The 18,767-nt window shown below is 47.4% G+C and overlaps 1 pseudogene; it reads left to right on the top strand.

Moving 5' to 3' along the window:
* The first annotated feature begins 15,852 nt into the window (after positions 1-15,852).
* LOC125942353 (dual 3',5'-cyclic-AMP and -GMP phosphodiesterase 11-like) overlaps positions 15,853-18,767 on the top strand; it is a 38,545-nt pseudogene continuing 35,630 nt past the window's right edge.

Here is an 18,767-nt window from a genome sequence, read left to right as displayed (position 1 = left end):
TGAGTCAAACTTAGGCTGCTGCACTGGTTTACGCAAAGGAGCCAGTCCCAAATGTGTGGCAAGTTTAGGTGCAATAATCGAGGTTGTTGTCACGCACGGTGCCATGTTAGTGAGCACTTGTGCTTGTGTGGCCAATGAAATGAGGTCAGGAAGAAGCTGTCTTGACCTTGGCTGGCCCGGTTTAATCAAAGGCTTCTCAGGTGAGGTAATAGAAAACCGGGGTGCTGTACTGAAATGGTGCTGTACTCTGCTGCTCACCACATTAGTAGTTGTGGACAGCGGAATCAAGTCTTGAGAAATGGGCTGTCAGAATGCGAAAAGCTTTGGATCACCTGGGTTGATCGATGGCTTCTCCAATGAACCATTGCATGAAATGGATAGGCCATTCAACCAATGCTGTACTTTCAAGATCCCTATTTGAGCGTGCGTCAGCGTTAGAATGAAATTTGAAGGGAAGGGTGGCCAGAAATCGTCAAATTGTGGCTGGCTTGCCATGCGTGGCTGCCCTGGTTCCAACAAGGGCTTGCATGGAAGTTCTTCCGATGCATTGGGCTCCTCAAGGAAGTCAAGGTTAATGGGCTGCCGGAAAGGGTCAAATCGTGGCTGCCCTGGTTCCTCTGGAGTCTTTCTTGAAGGCATGGTACACTTCGTAGGCTTCTGAAGAGGAATCTGGTCAGACGTGTACCGAAGACACTCGGCACTCAGAATGTTTGGCAATCTGCTGGATTCTTCTTTTGAAGTTTTAGGCTGCTCAAGGAAGTCAAGGTTAATGGGCTGCCGGAAAGGGTCAAATCGTGGCTGCCCTGGTTCCTCTAGAGTCGTTCTTGAATGCATGGCACACTTTGTACGCTTCTGAAGAGGAGTGTGGTCATACGTGTACCGAAGACACTCGGCACTCAGAATGTTTGGCAATCTGCTGGATTCTTCTTTTGAAGTTTTAGGCTGCTCAAGGAAGTCAAGGTTAATGGGCTGCCGGAAAGGGTCAAATCGTGGCTGCCCTGGTTCCTCTGGAGTCTTTCTTGAAGGCATGGTACACTTCGTAGGCTTCTGAAGAGGAATCTGGTCAGACGTGTACCGAAAGTGGTCAGCAGTTAAAATTTTTGTCGATCTGCTGGATTCTTCTTTTGTTGTTTTGGGCTCCTCAAGGAAGTCAAGGTTAATGGGCTGCCGGAAAGGGTCAAAGCGTGGCTGCCCTGGTTCCTCTAGAGTCGTTCTTGAATGCATGGCACACTTTGTACGCTTCTCAAGCGGAGTGTGGTCATACGTGTACCGAAGACACTCGGCACTCAGAATGTTTGGCAATCTGCTGGATTCTTCTTTTGAAGTTTTAGGCTGCTCAAGGAAGTCAAGGTTAATGGGCTGCCGGAAAGGGTCAAATCGTGGCTGCCCTGGTTCCTCTGGAGTCTTTCTTGAAGGCATGGTACACTTCGTAGGCTTCTGAAGAGGAATCTGGTCAGACGTGTACCGAAAGTGGTCAGCAGTTAAAATTTTTGTCGATCTGCTGGATTCTTCTTTTGTTGTTTTGGGCTCCTCAAGGAAGTCAAGGTTAATGGGCTGCCGGAAAGGGTCAAAGCGTGGCTGCCCTGGTTCCTCTAGAGTCGTTCTTGAATGCATGGCACACTTTGTACGCTTCTCAAGCGGAGTGTGGTCATACGTGTACCGAAGACACTCGGCACTCAGAATGTTTGGCAATCTGCTGGATTCTTCTTTTGAAGTTTTAGGCTGCTCAAGGAAGTCAAGGTTAATGGGCTGCCGGAAAGGGTCAAAGCGTGGCTGCCCTGGCTCCTCTAGAGTCGTTCTTGAATGCACGGCACACTTTCTAGGCTTCTGAAGAGGAGTCTTGTCAGACGTGGCCCCAAAGTGCTCAGCCATGGGTTGGCTGCACGGGTCAAACTGCGGCTGGTCTTGTTTGATCAAATGATTTTGCTCTGAAGGTGTTGAGTTGTGTTCCTCTGTCAAGGCCGCTGCAGGGCTTGGTAGCCTGCTTGCCGAGGACAGTGGGTCGATGCGATAAGGAATAGACTGCTTGAGTAAGCAAGTCTCAGTCCGATACGATTCTGCAGTACCAACCATCGCTGGCATTGCATATGATCCTTTTGTATCACTCTGGGTACTATACTTGGTTGTGTTTGTTACCGATGGTCTCAATGGGACGCCATCTTCAGCCTTTCTCCCGCTGGTAAGGCTCACTGTCTTTGATACTGTACAGAGATTGCTGCCCTTGCTATCGTTGCTACGAATACCTTTTGTAGCCTTGCCCAATGGCTTATTGAAGTTGCTTGGGTGAGAACTGTTCTTCGTGTCTCGCCAACCGTCTTGCTCGCTTTCTGACAGCTGGTGATCCCTGTCAGTCGACGACTGTAGCGCCATTGCAGACGCAGTCCCGGCCAGGCTTTCTTTTACAGTGCTCTTGTTAGGACTTCGCGGTGTGCCCGCGCGTGTGGCCTGCAAGAATGAAGGCGCGATAAACGCTGCGCTTAGCTTCTGAAGGCAAGGTAGGTCATCTGGAGCTTGGTTCGGGTCGTAGACTCCTTCCTTAGGCTGGCCACACGTGATCTGCTGTTGTTTCGTGCTTGCTCGACAGTGCTCCCGGTAGGTCCGGGGAATGGAGGTCGTAGATGGGACGATTTTCTTCTTCAAGTCTGGGCATTTTCGCTCGCGTGTTGATGCATGGTCTCCACGTCTTACAATGATTGGGCTGTCATATTGCCGTGGTCGACGAACGTTACACGTGGGTGACGAAGTCTTGCGGGGAGCTGGCCCGTCAAGCGCGTTCGACAGTGCGGATGTAAATAGCTGTAAGCACTTGCCGCTTCACTTCTCGTGGAAACAAATCCAAAGAGAGGAATTCTGCGGAAGATGACGTTTAGGGAAGCAACCGCAATCGACTCGCCGACAGATTAAACTGCGGCCATAATAAATACGTGGAGTGACCTTCCACAGAACACCGCGTTCGAAAGGGCACGAGGCGCAGTCAAGAAGAAGCAGACGCCCGTGTGCACGCGCGCACGGGAGTCTAGCTGTTCCTTTAACTTCTTCGTCTTCGCTGCTTATCACTGGCGACTGAAGCGGCCGCCGAAAGCAGCTTCCTACAAACATTTTTGTAGGAAGCTCTATGGCCAAAAATGCCTATAAGGAAAAACGGGCACGTACCTCATATCGATGAACAGGCAACGTGAAATTCCAACTAATCCGGCCGGCCGAACTGGCATGCAGTGGTGAAGTGAAAGTAGCGAAAGGGCGAAGCACAAGAAAGTAGGAAGTGAAATCCGTACAGTAGGAGATGGCATGGTACACTCGGTTAAGGTGTTTCGATCACTGAACTATTACGATCCTTGGTTTTGATAGTACCGCCATGTACCGCCGTACTAGAGTGCACAGCCAACATCACAACACTTGTGAGCTCAAGACATCTGCCCTAGCACCTGGCGGATTCCGAGGAAACCACGTTAGTATTACTGCCTTCGAGATTTGAGCAACGTGCCAGCGAATCTCGGAGGCCATCGAGTTGGTAGTCTGCGCTTTGTGTGTCGTCTTGTCCTTGTTTTTGTAGTCGTTCCCTCTACGCTATACAACCCGATGGTCACGAACCAACAAGCCCAAATTTCAACTCTATGCGTCTAGCATGCTTATTTCGTGTTTTTAGTCGACTACGAGGGGACAGCGGGCCCAGCCTAAATGAGAGGTCATTTAGGAAGGAAAATGCCCTCTGATTCTGAACTTTCCCGTAGGGGGCCTGGGTTCCCTGGGTCCTTTCCGTGCGTCCGCATATGGTCCGCATACGCAAATCAAGCAAAGTCAAGCACTTATCAAGCAAAGTCATATGAATTTAAAAGGCAATGACTGCTGTGCCGCGCGGCACTCCAGACGAGTCCACACAGAAACGGCTCCAGCCATAGAGTTTCTCACTATAACACCTAGAGGGTAAACTGGCGCCACCGTCTATGCGAGTTTCTTAAATTTCTTAAAGGGCTGCCGTACTAGAGTAGCCGTACCCTCATGGTAGAGTGTGCTAGAATACTTGGGTAGTGGAAAGAGCGGCGGGCAGCGCGTGAGGCACTTGATGTTAACGCTACCAGGTGGCGCCAGCGGCTCCACGCGCTTAAAGCCCAGGGGCTTTACACGCGCTGGCTCTTGCGATCTCCAGATTAGCGAGGCATTTGCCCCCACTTCGCTCCGTTTGCAACGTGCTACATGAGACAGCTAGGTTTTCCGCGCCAGCCAGTATATAACGCGAAATGAAAACGCCTATGGACCTGTGCTCAAATTTCGCATTAGGGATTATCCCAATCGTCGGTGAATGTTTTCTCTTGACACCTGGACACGCCTCCCGCCATGGTAATGAACGAGCTAATGCGGTAGCCCGAGAGCTCGCTAACCAGGCGCCATTGGAAGAACTGTCCAACCCAGACGACACACCGACAGAACCACTGAACTACACTGAAACTCCGCAACAGTACTGAGGTAGCAGGAGACACTCCCCACCACCACACCAGTCTCATAACCGAGGAGGTGCCGTCGCCTGGCGACAGCTACAAACTAATTAATTCCCCTGTCTGTGGAGCAAAGCCCACAGTATAATATTGCACCAGGGAATGCTCACACCCGCCGGGCAACTCCCCTATTCCTTCACCTTCCTCCTTGGAGACTGTGCTGACCAGCTTAGACCCGCAAGAGCAGCGACGGTTGATTCAGCGGGCACGCGTGATGACGCGAGCCAATGGGGCCCTGAACTAAGGGATCTACCCTACGAGGAAGTCGCCCCACCTCATTAACAATGAATGTTTTTTTTTTCTATTTCTTTCTTGGCCCACACCGGAAGGCGCGCCAGCAGTTGTCGCTGCTTTTAGAAGATTGAGGGGTTTTACTCTGGCTAAGTAAACGACAATTTGTTAGTTTTCCGGGCTCGTTAATAGAGCATAGCGGTGCTGTCGATTTATGCGCTATTTGAGTAAAATACTTATCTCTAACTGGCAAAACAAACGAATGCTGCAATACCAAGTCGGGCACATATACCTATATAGCGCTGAGCACGACAGGGTGGTCGGGCGCTGCGTAGCCGACTATATGCGCGCAAATTTATCCTCAACCGTCCATAGGCAGAGCAGCGTTGTACAAATTCGCATTGTAGAGTTCCAGTGGACACGTGTTTAGGTGAGTTTGGACATGGAGGAAACAAAAAAAAATTAGGGGCAGCTTCACACTAAGTGGTGCGAAGACTGGGCAAGCAGCGAAGCTGGTGGCCCTTCCCTATCTTTAACTTCATGGAGGTAAAAAATAGGAGGGAGGAGGGAGCGTCACGTGATTCCGCTAGCCTCGGCAAGCCAACCTCCTCTGAAGCCACCCCTCCCTCTCTCAAGGGCCCCGTGCGCGGTGCCTTATGGGGCGGAAAAGGCCCACAAGGTTGCCGGAACATTCGTGATTGTTTGGTACGTGGTAACTTTTAGTGGCGCCTGCCGTCACTGGCTTGGAGGCCCGTATGCGGGTGGTGGTGTTCTGCTACTGCGCGCGTCGTTCTTCGCTTCAAATGCGATGCCTTGAAACGTGGAGCAAGACTGGGGCGTCTGACTCATGAAGACAGACAATTTTCAAGGCGTCACTTGCGCTTACCACCGCGGTTAGTGGAGTTGCCAGCGCTCGCGGCTCGAAACCCGTCCAGACGCCCGAGTGTGGTCTATTTTTCCTACGTACTCAAGTTTCGTCAAATCAGCCGTTGTGCACCTTAAACTGTGGTGCGTATTATCTTGCTAATTTTTCGTCCCGCTGTCTTGCACCTAGAAAGAAACGAGGTGTTTTGAGGGTCACTTTTCTTTTTGTCGCATTTTCGCTTAATAAAAGGCTGCAGGTGTGCGTGTTTTATTTTGAGAGAAATAATTTTTGTCACGCTGTCTTGCACCTAGGAAGAAACGAGATGTTGTGAAGGACACTTTTTTGCCGCATTTTCGCTTAATAAAAGGCTGCAGGTGTGCGTGTTTTATTTTGAGAGAAATAATTTTTGTCACGCTGTCTTGCACCTAGGAAGAAACGAGATGTTTTGAAGGACACTTTTTTGTCGCATTTTCGCTTAATAAAAGGCTCTCGTGGGCGTGTTTCATTTTGAGAGAAATAAATAGCATTAGCCTGCATTCTAAACGCCGAAGTGATCGCCGTTTATTCAGATTTACGTGTACTATTTTGCAAGATTGTGTGGTGCGACGACGCTGTTGAGACGCGCCTCGGGGATCCATTTTCGTTATATAATAAAACAAATGGACGGAATTTGTGCATTATCTAGAGTTATTCAGCTGTTTCCGAATGCGAGTATAGCCAATTATGTCCTAGAATTAAACACTGCCAGGGGGACCCTTCTTCCTCTGCTAGTGTGAAACGGCATGAAAAGTGAATACATAGCGGCAAGGGACAAAATGGCAGCATTCATTTGCACTTGTGGATTCATTGTGTTGCTGGTGTACTTGTACTATGGAAAGCACATTTTTATGACAACAGTAATTGTTTCATTCTTTATTCAGTGTTTATTGCACCTATAGAAGCCAGAAGATTTCACACAAATACAGAAGGAAGCCACATTTACAATTTAAATGAAGTACATTGCAAAGATAATACACAAAAGAAAATTATAAACAGCAAGTAGGAAAACTTATTGTGCCCCTGCTCTTCGGTATCAGTATTAGCATATTTGTATGCCACAGGGCATTTGTATAATAATGTTATAAAAAGTAAACTATATCACACGTAGTATTGATACCTTTAATAAAACTGGTCAAAGGGATCAGCTGTCCTTGAATGTAGCTGCAGTTTTGCTTACAATGCCTTGTATGCAACGCCTTCAATACAGGGCTATAATTGTATAATATTTACATCTGCGCTGTCCTCACAAATATTGAAAGGCTTCGGTGATTGTGCTTGTCAGAAAAGTAAGCAATACATATGCAGACATTAAAAAAAGAGTGGTAGTTCACAAAGTCAAAGTTGAAACAATTGATGTGAGGTCAGACCCACAAAGTAAGTATGTCAACATTAAAATACAATGCATTTTACTGCAAGTAGAATTTACAACAAAGCTTATGTTGTATCACATACCTACAAAAAAGTTAGCACCGTCGAAGCTGAGCCAACACACCACAATTAGGACGCGACGGCTCTATTACGTTGTGAACCTCAAATGAATGAATATTTCACGGTATTTAAAACACTCATTGAGTGGTATACACCAAATGTTTGTGGTTACAGTGAATCTGGCATCATAAAAGGCTATTGTAAAGCAAGTGAACAGAGTGAGCACATTAAATTATTTAAATAGTAACACCAACGGTATTCCAGGTGGCAGTGGCAAATTTCCACAAAGGTCAGGTAAAAGACATACAGGATAAACATTAAAAAAACATTGTCATCCTCAAGCGTATACCTAGCTCACACATAATCCATTGAGAGCATTCACAGCATGTCCATGTCATCACACAGTTTGCTCTAGTGAAAGGTAGGCCAGCTAACCTACCGTCATTGTCCACACTGTTTAGCTTGGGCTGAACAGAACAATTGTTTAAGCATAATTTGCATGCAGGCGATTCAAGCTACAGCATTCAGCAAGACAACAAACATGCACTTGCAGAATTTACAATAAGGTATCACATTTTCTCTCTATAAAAGTTTGATATCTGCATACAACGCTCTTGAACAATATATGCACTTTACAAAGTCACTCAAAAAACAAATAAATGCCTTAACATAAAACCTGGTGGGACAGCTCAAGTTGATGGATGAAGGAATTAATTGTGTGGGCCATCATGAACATAATTCACCCATGAGAAAACTTGTGTAGCAAGTCTTCCAGTACTGCGAGCCGCAGGCACCCAAGCTCAGACACATTGCCTGGGTCAGCAGAGTAACCATGATCCTGTAAAATTGCTTCTGTGAGTGGTTCACTGACTGTAGGGAGGTTAATTACATCGATGGAGTATGGTTTTTTCAAAGGAGCGTACAAAGAGAATTTCGATGTGTTCCAATAGAAAGCAATTTCCGCCATCAATGTCCTTGACCTCATTACGAACTATCAGACGCTTCAATGCTGCTGCAAACTGCTTTGCTGTTGGGTTGTCATTGCAGCCCCCAAATGATTTTATTGCAGCAAAAAAGTAACTCAAGGTGGTCCTGACTGAGCTTGGAAGTCGAAAGATATGCCAATAGGTCATTTTCTGTAACCAAGTGGTTGTATAGACGGTTGTCTAAGCACACCACAAAGCGAATTAAGCCTGTCTTTTGGGTGGTCCCTGTCATTAGTTTACCAGCTGCAGCCTCCCTAAGCGAGCAAAAGTAGGCCATAAGTTCTTTGACATACGCAGTGACAGGAGTCACATTTTCAGGACACAGCGGTCCTTTCTATTCTTCTTGCCTTGGATGTCTTGAATTTAAAATGTCAAATGCGTTGTTGACATGCCTGATAAACTCTTCTGTTGGCAAGGAATTTGAAAACTTTGAATTTTTTTAGCTCTGCAGTCACTAAGAGCATCTGCTACCGATTGACTAAACGTTTGAGCCAACAATGAGACTTTCATGGGCTGGTTTTTCCAGGTAATATGTGCTTGTCTAAGTTTGTTTGCCAAATGTAGGCCCTCTGTGTACTGGATTTCATGCAGCTCATCAATGTGTTTCAACAATATGAACTGTTTGTTCGTATCACAATAGCCTTTTTATCAAACAGGGTGTGCCGCAGTAGCTTCAACATGTGACAGGGATCCAACATGGCAAAGAAAAGTTTTTTTTGTCACTGGATGTGGAAAAGAAGCATCCAGCTCAGTCAGGTCCATCTTGCAGCCAAGGCTGTGCAGAAATGACAAATTCGCTGCAGCGCCATCGCAGGTCAAACTCAAAATGTGTGCACCTTTTTCGTGAGTGAAGCTAGCAGCTTGCAGCACCAAATTGCGCCTCTGCTCACCACCAAGGCCATGCACTAGAAAGTAGCCAATCGGCAGCTTCCATCTGCCATTGATTGCAACAAGCATTAAAACAAATGCATCTTAGGCAACTGGAAAGCTGTCATCATTGACATCAATGCCCATGTCAACATATCCATAGAAGCTTATCCCATCCCACACTACTTCTTTGAATGGCCATCTCATCCACAACCAGATTGCATAATGTGGAGAGCCGTGCTTTACCTTGATAGCCAATGCAGTCATTGCCTCTTTTGAAAAGTCAGCAGCCCTATCAATGGATTGATATCATTTACACAGTGTCTTTGGATGCAGGAGGCATGTGTTGAAAACAGCTCGTACATATCTGTATGCTCTAGGGGAATAAAAATGCAAAGTCAGTGCAAATGGCCTGAGCTCTGGCGAGTAAGCAGGTGACATTGCTGGCACCAGACTTATGTGGCAGTTGACGCATGAGCAAGTCTTTTTTTGCCCCACCAAGACTCTGCAATATGGCGACATCCTCATTTCCTAGAATGCGATTGTCAGATAAATCTTCTATGACATTTTCGAGATGAGCAACCTTTTGAAAAAGGTGTTGATGGGATTGCCGTAGAGTCTTCATCTTCTTCTTGGTCGCAGTTTGTAATTGTGTAACGCCATACTTCATGCCTCAGAAAGGCCTTTTCAGGTGCGTCTTCTGCTGGCTGTGGCTGCAAAATATCACGCGCTGTAACAGGTGCATGAGCGACCAACATGACACAAAGCACGTACGCAGAACAAAGTACTTAATTATTGTGGCATACACTCTTGTGCAAGTTATGACGAATATAATGCTAAATTTTAGGTCATTACATTGCTCACGACGGTTTCCGTTTACACTTTTGTGAAGTTAAAAACTGTGGGGGCCTAAAACTGCCATCCACACGAGCTTGCTAGTGCCACTTAATTTTGTTTGTTTATTTATTTGCTAAATACTGCAGGCCCATCTGGGCCCAGGCAGGAAAGGTAGAAGTACAAAACAACTAACACAGAAGAGGCCAATGTAGCATAGTTCAATGAGAGATGTTTTAAAGAAGCCTTTTAGTTGGAGTGGGCAAAATATACTGAGCTCATATATCACGGCTCATTGTGACCGATCGAACATATAAAGAGCATAGAACATTGTGACAAACCTGTTGGTCTTCTAGTTATTGTGTCATTTGAATGGAAAAGAAAAATTGAAAAAGGATTATTGGCCGATAATTGGTGTTTAATGCAAACCCTGAGGAAACTCATACCGCTGCGAACATATATGAATGTTTCAGTATTTAATTAGATGGTGGCCATGATCATAAATGTTAGTGTCCAAGTGCAGTTCACTGAGTGACATTTATTATGCTTGAGCTATTAAACAGTTGCCATGAAAATATATGCCACTTCACTTGCAGCTACCTAAGGAAACAAGTATGTAAAAATTGTAGTGGTCGAGTATTATCCTCACCATAGTATGCCTTGCTGTTCGAGGTGTCGCTGGGTTGTGTGCAGGCAGTGCTGCAGAAGCTTCACGCTTGAGCGTCCTGGAGGGCCTTGGACTGGGAGACTGGACAAAATAAACCAAGTGCAATGACGAGGGACCGCTTACTGCAACATAACTTCAAATTGCTGACCGTGCAAATGAAACACCAGATGCACAGTTGAAGCTAAAACCCTCGACTAATAGCGACACCATTGGCTTCATTTAAAATTTAGTTTAAATTAGTTTAAATTTAAAGTTTAAATTAGTAAAATTTAGTTAAATTAGTTTAAAACGAGCAGAATATTCTCTACAAAATTATTGTTCTTGGCAACTATTGCAAAACTTGGTATGTTATGTGAAGACTAATCGTTCATGGTTTCTTCAATTAATTAGTTTTATTGCAATTTTGATTGTTTTCAGCCACAAGAAATACACACAAAATTCGGTCAATAATAATTTTTATAGCAGGAAATGTAATTAATTCTTCGACAATAAATAGTTTCACATCGTACCTTTTTAGGAGTGTAGGCTAGCTGATATAAGTACTTTAAAGAGAAATAAATGTTTAACACTTAGTGGGAATTATGACAAAGTTGAAAAAAAATGGCTTGAATAGTATTGCACCACTATTTCGTCAGTTATAATTCACACGAGCACGTAGTCACTAACGATCGCGAATATTGCAGTTCCATTTTCATAAATAAAAGAAACGTTCATTGTGCTTACCTATGGAAGGACAGGCCATCGCGCCGATTTTCTGTTCGATTAGGGCATCCTGGCACAAAACACTTCATCACGCAGGTGCGCCTACTGCTGACGGGAGTTCTCGCCGGTCTGCTAAGAGGCCGAAGACTTTGAGCAGATCTCGAACAACAGTGTCGACTGCGCTACGGGCCGGCACGGCCCTAAATATGTTCGGAGTCTCCGGCTCGCCAGTCCATCCTTGGGCACAAGACGGGACGCATTTTTTTCCCGTAGGGACAGTCGCTTCGGATCCTGTACGCTCGCTTAATCGCGTGCACATTTTGCGGGGGCGAAAGGCATCATTGTTTCCCAGAAGACGTCGTCAAACGCAACGAATCGTCGTGGGAAGGGCGGCTTGGTTGCCTTCACACGTTTGCAGGGCGAAAGGTTCCCTCGTTTCCCTGAAACCACACCGAAACGCAACCAGTCGTCCTTGAGGTAGTCCTCCCGGCTTGTTCGGCGCAATGCCGGTTAACCGACGCCTTCGTTCGCAACAGCCTTGGCGCCTGTCTGCTAATTAGGCGGCGAGACTCAACTGCTTCACACACTCGAATTCCTTCCTAACCTCGGCGCGCGTTTGCCACGCTGAGTATGTGCGCATATTCCGAAACCCCCGCAGCAGACGAAACCGAAGCCACCGAAGCGAGCCGAGTAAAATCTACCGCTTGCCTATCACGTGAGGGCCTATTTCCCATCATTCCATTCCTCTAAATTTTTTATGACTAGGCTTCAAGATTGTCACGTGACGCTCCCTCCTAGTTTTTTTCCTTCCTCCATGTTTAACTTTGCCTTCCTTTGCTTAACTTGGTTTGGCTTGGCTGGTTCTTAGCTTTAACTTTGCTTAACTTGGTTTGGCTTGACTGGTTCTTAGGCAAACTTAGCCGACCCCGATTATCGGGGTCGGCGCGCAGTCTTCTAAGGTCACTTACTAGGGACGCCACGCCAGCGAAAGCGAGTCCGGCGCGAGGCGTGGCCGACGTATCCGGCGTTCGTCGGAGTGCCCCGGCTGCATCCGGCGTCGAGATGCGACATGCTGCATTTCGCGCCGGCCTCGTCACCCAGAATGGACCGCATTCGCGTCTCGTCGAGCAAGTTTTCCTTAAAGAATCGCCGTCAATTGTTCCTGAATCGAAGCTTTGCACCACTTCATTCGAGGAGTAGCGCTGCCATTCACTTCCTTACAGGCGCAAGCATACCAGAGCAAATATTCGCAACATGATGAGGCATATGTGTCTGCTGCGGCAAAAGCGCGGAGACCACTCAGTACATTGTAATAGAATGACAAAATATCTACCCGGCGAGGAGCATACGGAACGTCCACCTTTCAGAAGCGCTCGGGTTCAAAGCCGATGGGAGCGTTCAACTGGTCCGCGGTTGAGATAAACAAGATACATTTAAAGTGTTGCTGGAAAAAAATTAGCAGCCCCTTCCCTGTCGAGAAAATGGGGGTAAGCGAAACTTGTCGTGTGTTTCTTCGTTGTTCCTCGGAACGGATTGCACTGACGAGTACCATGTTGTGCTCGAACCACAACCAGTCACACGCACTGCAGCTGGCTCCGAAGTTCCGGTTGAGAAACTCGCGTTGAAACCTGGCCGTCGCACCGGGGAAGTTGGCGCTAGCGTTGTCGAGGCGCGCACCACCGTTGTCGGGTTCCTGGGGGCTATTCTGTAAGAGTCAACCTAGTGGACTGTCCACTTCGGCTGTCGCCTTTGGCTGCCGCTTCCCGAGCGCGAAGGTGCCAGCCAGTCTCCTTCGCGCTCGTGAAGCGGCAGCCAATAGAGACTGCCAAAGTGGACAGTCCACTGGGTGGACTCTTACAGAATAGCCCCCTGGAGGGCAAGCCGACGCTGACGTTTCGCCTGGGCTTCGAGGGAACGCACAACTAAAGTCCCTTGATAATTTGAAAGTACCGACATTTTCTGAACTCTGCCGCCGCGCTTAAGACCCTCGCAAGCCCTTCTCTCCCGCATCTCTAATCGGCGCTTTTCTGAGCCATGATTGGCCTCTCGGGCCGTCGCCCGGGAAACGCGGACGAAATGAAGCTTTGCTTGTGTTTTCATTTTTCGTCGGCGCCATTAGCAGGCCGCCTCCCTCTGTTGTGAGTCAAGCTAGCGCTACCATAAAGCCAGCGCTCTTCTGATATGTAGCGTCATGTGAGGAGGGAGACAGGCGAGCCCAATTGAGTCGCTACAGGTGATGTGCAAACAAGGGGAGGGAACTGAGGTGCTCGTTATGACATAAACATGAAGGAAATCATCAGTCGGCGAAATCAAGACAAGCATATATAGGGGAGTCTTTCTACTTTTTTTTTCTTTTTAAGTTGTGGTGTTAAATACTTTAATCTTTTATGAAAGAAATGATTGATTAGAAAGCAGAAGAAAAAACAAGCATGCGCCGCCGGTGGGATCCGACCCACGACCTCCGAATTTCGCATCCAGTGCACTACCAACTGAACTACGGCGTCGGCTGTCCAATCTGCAATTTTTCTGGCTATTTATGTCTAGTGTAAGCTAATCTCGAGAGTGTTGACCATCGCCAACCTCCTCCATAGTGGCGGACGTCGTACGTCCTGTATTATTGCGGGTGTCACGTGGACCCTGATCGAACTTTCTAATCAATTATTCCTTTCATAAATGATTACACAATCAATTTCGAAGTATTTAACACCACAACTTAAAAAAAGGTAGAAACACTCTCCTATGCTTGCCTTGGTTTCGCCGACTGCTGGTTTCCTTCACAGGTGAACTGAGTTTTATATACACTAAAATATATATTGAAAAATATTTCCAGGTTCATGACCTCGGTAATTTAGAAAACAGTACGAATTATTTCCTTCCAGCTATCAATTACAAAATGACTACGTCCTCTATGACCAGGCTTTGCAGTGCTAAATATACATTCGACACGAATGTCTGAAAGTCTCCTAAAGTGCCATCGAGGGACCAGTCTAGATACTTCATCCAGATAACGTAATGTTTCTATAACTTAATCAAATTATCCGTTGGCGTCAGTAATCATCCAGAGATTTCAAGTCAAACCCTTGGCCAGGCGACTTCTCCAAATGGTCGGTAAAATTGTTTCTCCCTCGACATCATGAAAAAATGTTATTGTCATTCAAGCAGCTGTGATTTTTTTATTCAACAAATAATAAAGCAGCTGCATGAAAATCACTCCGAGGCACCAACAAACTATCCTACCTCTAAAATCACTTGGGAGCAGCTTCATAAAAAACAGCATTTCTGCGAATTTCCTGCACTAGACAAAATCTGCAATTAGCATAACGTTAGTGGGCTGAAAAATATTGAGCAATGTGCAAATATATAACGTAAGTATTCTACCATTAAAACTGTGCACGATTAATACGACCGGTATTAAAATGCCAAAGCCTATGTGGGCTATAATAGTACGCAGTTATTGTTCATGCAGCAAGCGTTCACACTTGATGCTTTCATTGTGCAAACGAGAAGATGATTAAGGGGGCTCATGGTAGGGTCAAGCATGTCCCACCACTTTCTCGCGGTTTTAATTTATAGTAGAACGTAAAAAAACGTTAACCTAGGTGCGCTCGCAGGCGCCAGCCAACGCATAGGGCTGCATGGCGCCCGCACGGTGGCCCTCTCAGCGTGCCGTGCGCAGAGCGCGCAGCCGGCCGCGAGAGGATATCGAGGAGGAAAGTGCGGGAGTGGAGGAGAGTTTCGCTACTTTCTATTTACGCACAACGCGTGGCTGTCCCGTCCGTTTTCCGAGACTGAAAGAAAACGAAGCCGCAGCGCGCGCGAAACCCTTTCCTACCGTTTCCCTCCCCTGCGGAAGCAAAAGGGCTCTGATTGGTTGCGCGCGTGTCGTGAGCGCGCACCGTGTAGCTGGAATCCTTGCTAATGACTCACGATCCAGCGCCGGCGGCGTTGCTCAAACGCAGCCTGCTCCTCGGCGGAACGCGCCACGTCAGCTTTCCCAGGCGGTCGCCGAAACTTATCTGAGGCGAGGGCAGCCCGGCGGAGCGCGCGACATCTCCTTTCCTTCCCTTTCCCTCCCCGCGACGCACCAAACGACCCTGATTGGTAGCGCGCGTCACGTTATCCGGCGCCGGCGCAGCTTTCCCCGCACCTGTTCTTTCTTCTTCTTTAATTTCGTTCTTTCCTTGTTTCTTTCTTTTCTTTCTTATTCCTAGCTCATACCCGCATATCCAATGCGGGTATACGCCACACGTGAGTTTTTGCGTGACAACTACGCCACCGAAACTTCTGAGCCAATAAAGCTTCGCCTAAAAAGCTCGGAAGCGATGGAGCCGGGGTCGTTACAGACATTGGTAACTTCACGATGTAGATATTTGTTTTAACGAAGAGAAAGAATGTAAGGTTGAGATTGGCAAAATGCTAGACTGCAGTAGACATAGCAAAACCTATCCAGCTCCAGCAGGCTATAGGTGTCTATTTGTCGCCGTTTTATTGGGGATGACATTATAAATTATCATCATCATTGAGTGAGGTGGTGTGTCGAGCGGAGGGGCGTCATTAATCCGGGTGTTAGCCTGCCGTGAAACGCTCGGCGCAGGTCAAGATTGCGCGAGACGCCAGCGCAGGCACTCGTGTTCCGCTCGAACGTGTTCACGTCGTCGGTTCGGCGTGCAGGCCCCCGCCTCCACGCCGGTGAACGTTCAGCCGAGCAGGCTGCGCTCCGTGCCCCGCAAGACCGTGGAGATGGCCCTCGCTCTCGGCGTCTTCTTCGCCGTCACGCTGTTGGTCGGGGTCCTGGTGGCGCAGGCGTGGATGCCGCACCCGCCGCACACGGACCCGTTCTGCCACAGCGACGAGTGTCTGTCGCACGCGCGCCTCATGGAATCCAAGCTGGACCTAGCGGTGGACCCGTGCGAGGACTTCAACGCGTACGCGTGCGCGAGCTGGGAGCCACCTTCGGAATGCTACAGCTACGCTACGAACGTCGCCAATCTCGCCGTCGACAACTGATGCGACGCTTGAGCGTTTCTTTATTGGTCACCTTTGTAATAGCTTGCTGTTCCTTTTTGCTTCCTGCGCGTAACCGAAAAAAAAAAAAAAAAAAAAACAAGAGAAACTTCTTCCTTCTCACAATTCTTTGCGGGATGTCGAAAATGAGAGTGGTAGGTGACTTCACTTACCGTGCTGGCTGCTGCATTAAACGTGTGCCCTGTAACGCCCATCGACCAAGCTGCAATTTCTTTGCCTCTGGTACTCGTATCTTGGATAGCGTCTCGGACGGCGCAGTTATAGCAGGGAACACCGGCGGGGCAATGTACGCTGTGCTCTTCAGTCGATGCCTTAACGGCAATGCGCCTTGTTTTCGTCCGTTCTTTTTTTTTTTTTTTTTTTTTTTTTTTGTCGCAAGTGCGCCGTTCACTCGAACATTAAAACCGGCAAGTTCGGTGTAAAGGTATAGGCCATAACGCGCATTCGACTGGTTACCTTCGAGAACTCTAGAGTTGTCTGGAGACGTGCTTTACATTCGGCTGGTCAAAATCGAGTGCTCTAAACACATTCACTTGTTTCATTCAGAGTGGCATGCCCCAGCTCAGAGTGCTCGGAGGCGCTGTCACCTTCGAACTGTGTGCGACCGAGATTTAACAGAATTTCGGTCACAGATTGCTTTGAGATTGCCCTCAGATTGCTTTGAGAGCAGTTGAATGTTTGACTTGGACAGTCTTTATCTAGCTCCATTCTCGAGATTGCTCCGCATCACTGCAAAGCGAGTCTATTTCGAGGAAAAGAAATCTACGGCTCAATATTCACACAAGGGGCGCTATAACGTAAAATGATTCCAAACTTCTGACGTCAAATTTACGTAACCGCCGACGCAAGCATCGGGCGGTGACCCGCAGCGTTGTCTGAACAACCCAATCATACACTGTCCTCGTTTATAGGTCACCTTTTTTCGCTTTCAAAACCAATAACATTGTCTACACTCAGCGCTTTTTCTTATCTAATTGGCTGACACGAGGCGAGGAGCACGCTCTAGTGGAGGGGGTTTCGATGGGGCCGAGCCAGCATAGTGAAAATAGATAACCGCATGAAGGGTGTGGGGCCGGCTTCTCCGATTGGTCCGCTTCGCCCTACTTAGCTTGCGGTGGCTGGTCGAAAATCGCGGCGGCGTGCAACGTAAGAATAAAAATGCCGCTAAAACGGATCCTCAGCAAGGAAGAGTTGGCAGAGCGATGACGTATGCATACCGAAAAGTCTCGATAACGTTTTACTACCACGCAAAAAGGTTTATCATGTGCAAATAAGTACATGCTCACCGGCGGGCAGCCATCTTCTATTTCTTTCAAAACGGGGCAGTATTTTCAGTTTTGTTCGGCATATTAATACATTTTTTTGCATTAAGTGTACACGTACGTCACTTTGACGTATAAGTTTTCGCGGTTTTGTGAGGTCGCGTGACAGACAGGCGAAGTGGGCGTAGCCAGAACACATTGGACCAATAGCAGAGGGCTAATGGTGAAAAGGCGTGGAATCAGGAATGGTTACTTTTCTTTTGTGTGGTTTAATCATGCATAATCATTGTGCACACGTTATATCAAATGGGGAGCTATCGCGGTTTTCGTGACGTCGCGTGGCAGACAGGCGAAGTTGGGAGTGGCCCGAAAATGTTTTGACCAATCGTGAAGGCTGATTGCAGAAATTGGAATCAAAACGTTATAGCGCCCAAGGACGAAGTGAGGGATACGGACAAGCGCTAACTTTCAACTAGCTTTATTCTTCGTGGTTCGTCATTATATACCCTTGATTGCACATGCGCAAAAAGCACGTAGTCACATTGACACCACCGCCGATTATAGCAAGCCGCGCAAGAAACACTTCTCACTATCCATTAAATATATGGATGTGTCACTCATGCAGGCTTTCCCTTTCAGAGATATTTAGAAGGCTTTGACCACCTAGGGTTCTTTAACGTGCACCTAAATCTAAGTGCACGGGTGTTTTCGCATTTTGCCCGCATTTCGATGGGGGCGAAATGCGAAAACACCCGTGTACTTAGATTTAGGTGCACGTTAAAGAACCCCAGGTGGTCACAATTTCCGGAGACCCCCAACTACGGCGTGCCTCATAATGAGATCGTGGTTTTGGCACGTAAAACCCCATAATCTAATTTTTTTCCATCAACTCCCGGGCAGTAGTATCTTGGCTTTTACCCAAGATCTTGATTTTTGTTAATTTCGAAACGCACATGCAAGCTTGACAATGCGCAGGCAAATACGCATTTCCTTTATTTATAATTGAAATCTAATGTTCCATTGCACGTCCATTACCAGAACGTCCAGTTTGCCCTACATACGAATTTCCACAAGGTAGCGGTATCTCGTATACCACGCCTACCGCGCATTTCACGTACCGCGCGCCCTCCCCCCAGAGCGTGCTTTTTTCCGCAACCTCCGGGTACTTTCTTCTTTTCAGAAGAGATCCTGGGGCAGAGTCCGGCCAGCTTGCGCGGGGCGGAAAACATGATCGGCACATTGTGCCTGCTTGCTACCTTTTTCAGGTTCTGGGATACGCGATGCAGATATGGCAGCACTTCTGGGCGCTTCCTACTTAGCTGCCTAGTGCACACCCGGGACGTACCTGTTTTTGTTCCACGCAGAAGA

This window comes from Dermacentor silvarum, chromosome 1 (assembly GCF_013339745.2).
Source record: "Dermacentor silvarum isolate Dsil-2018 chromosome 1, BIME_Dsil_1.4, whole genome shotgun sequence".
Classification (NCBI taxonomy): Eukaryota; Metazoa; Arthropoda; class Arachnida; order Ixodida; family Ixodidae; genus Dermacentor; species Dermacentor silvarum.
The sequence above is the reverse complement of the archived record's forward strand: the minus strand, read 5'-3'. Positions and strand labels throughout refer to the sequence as shown.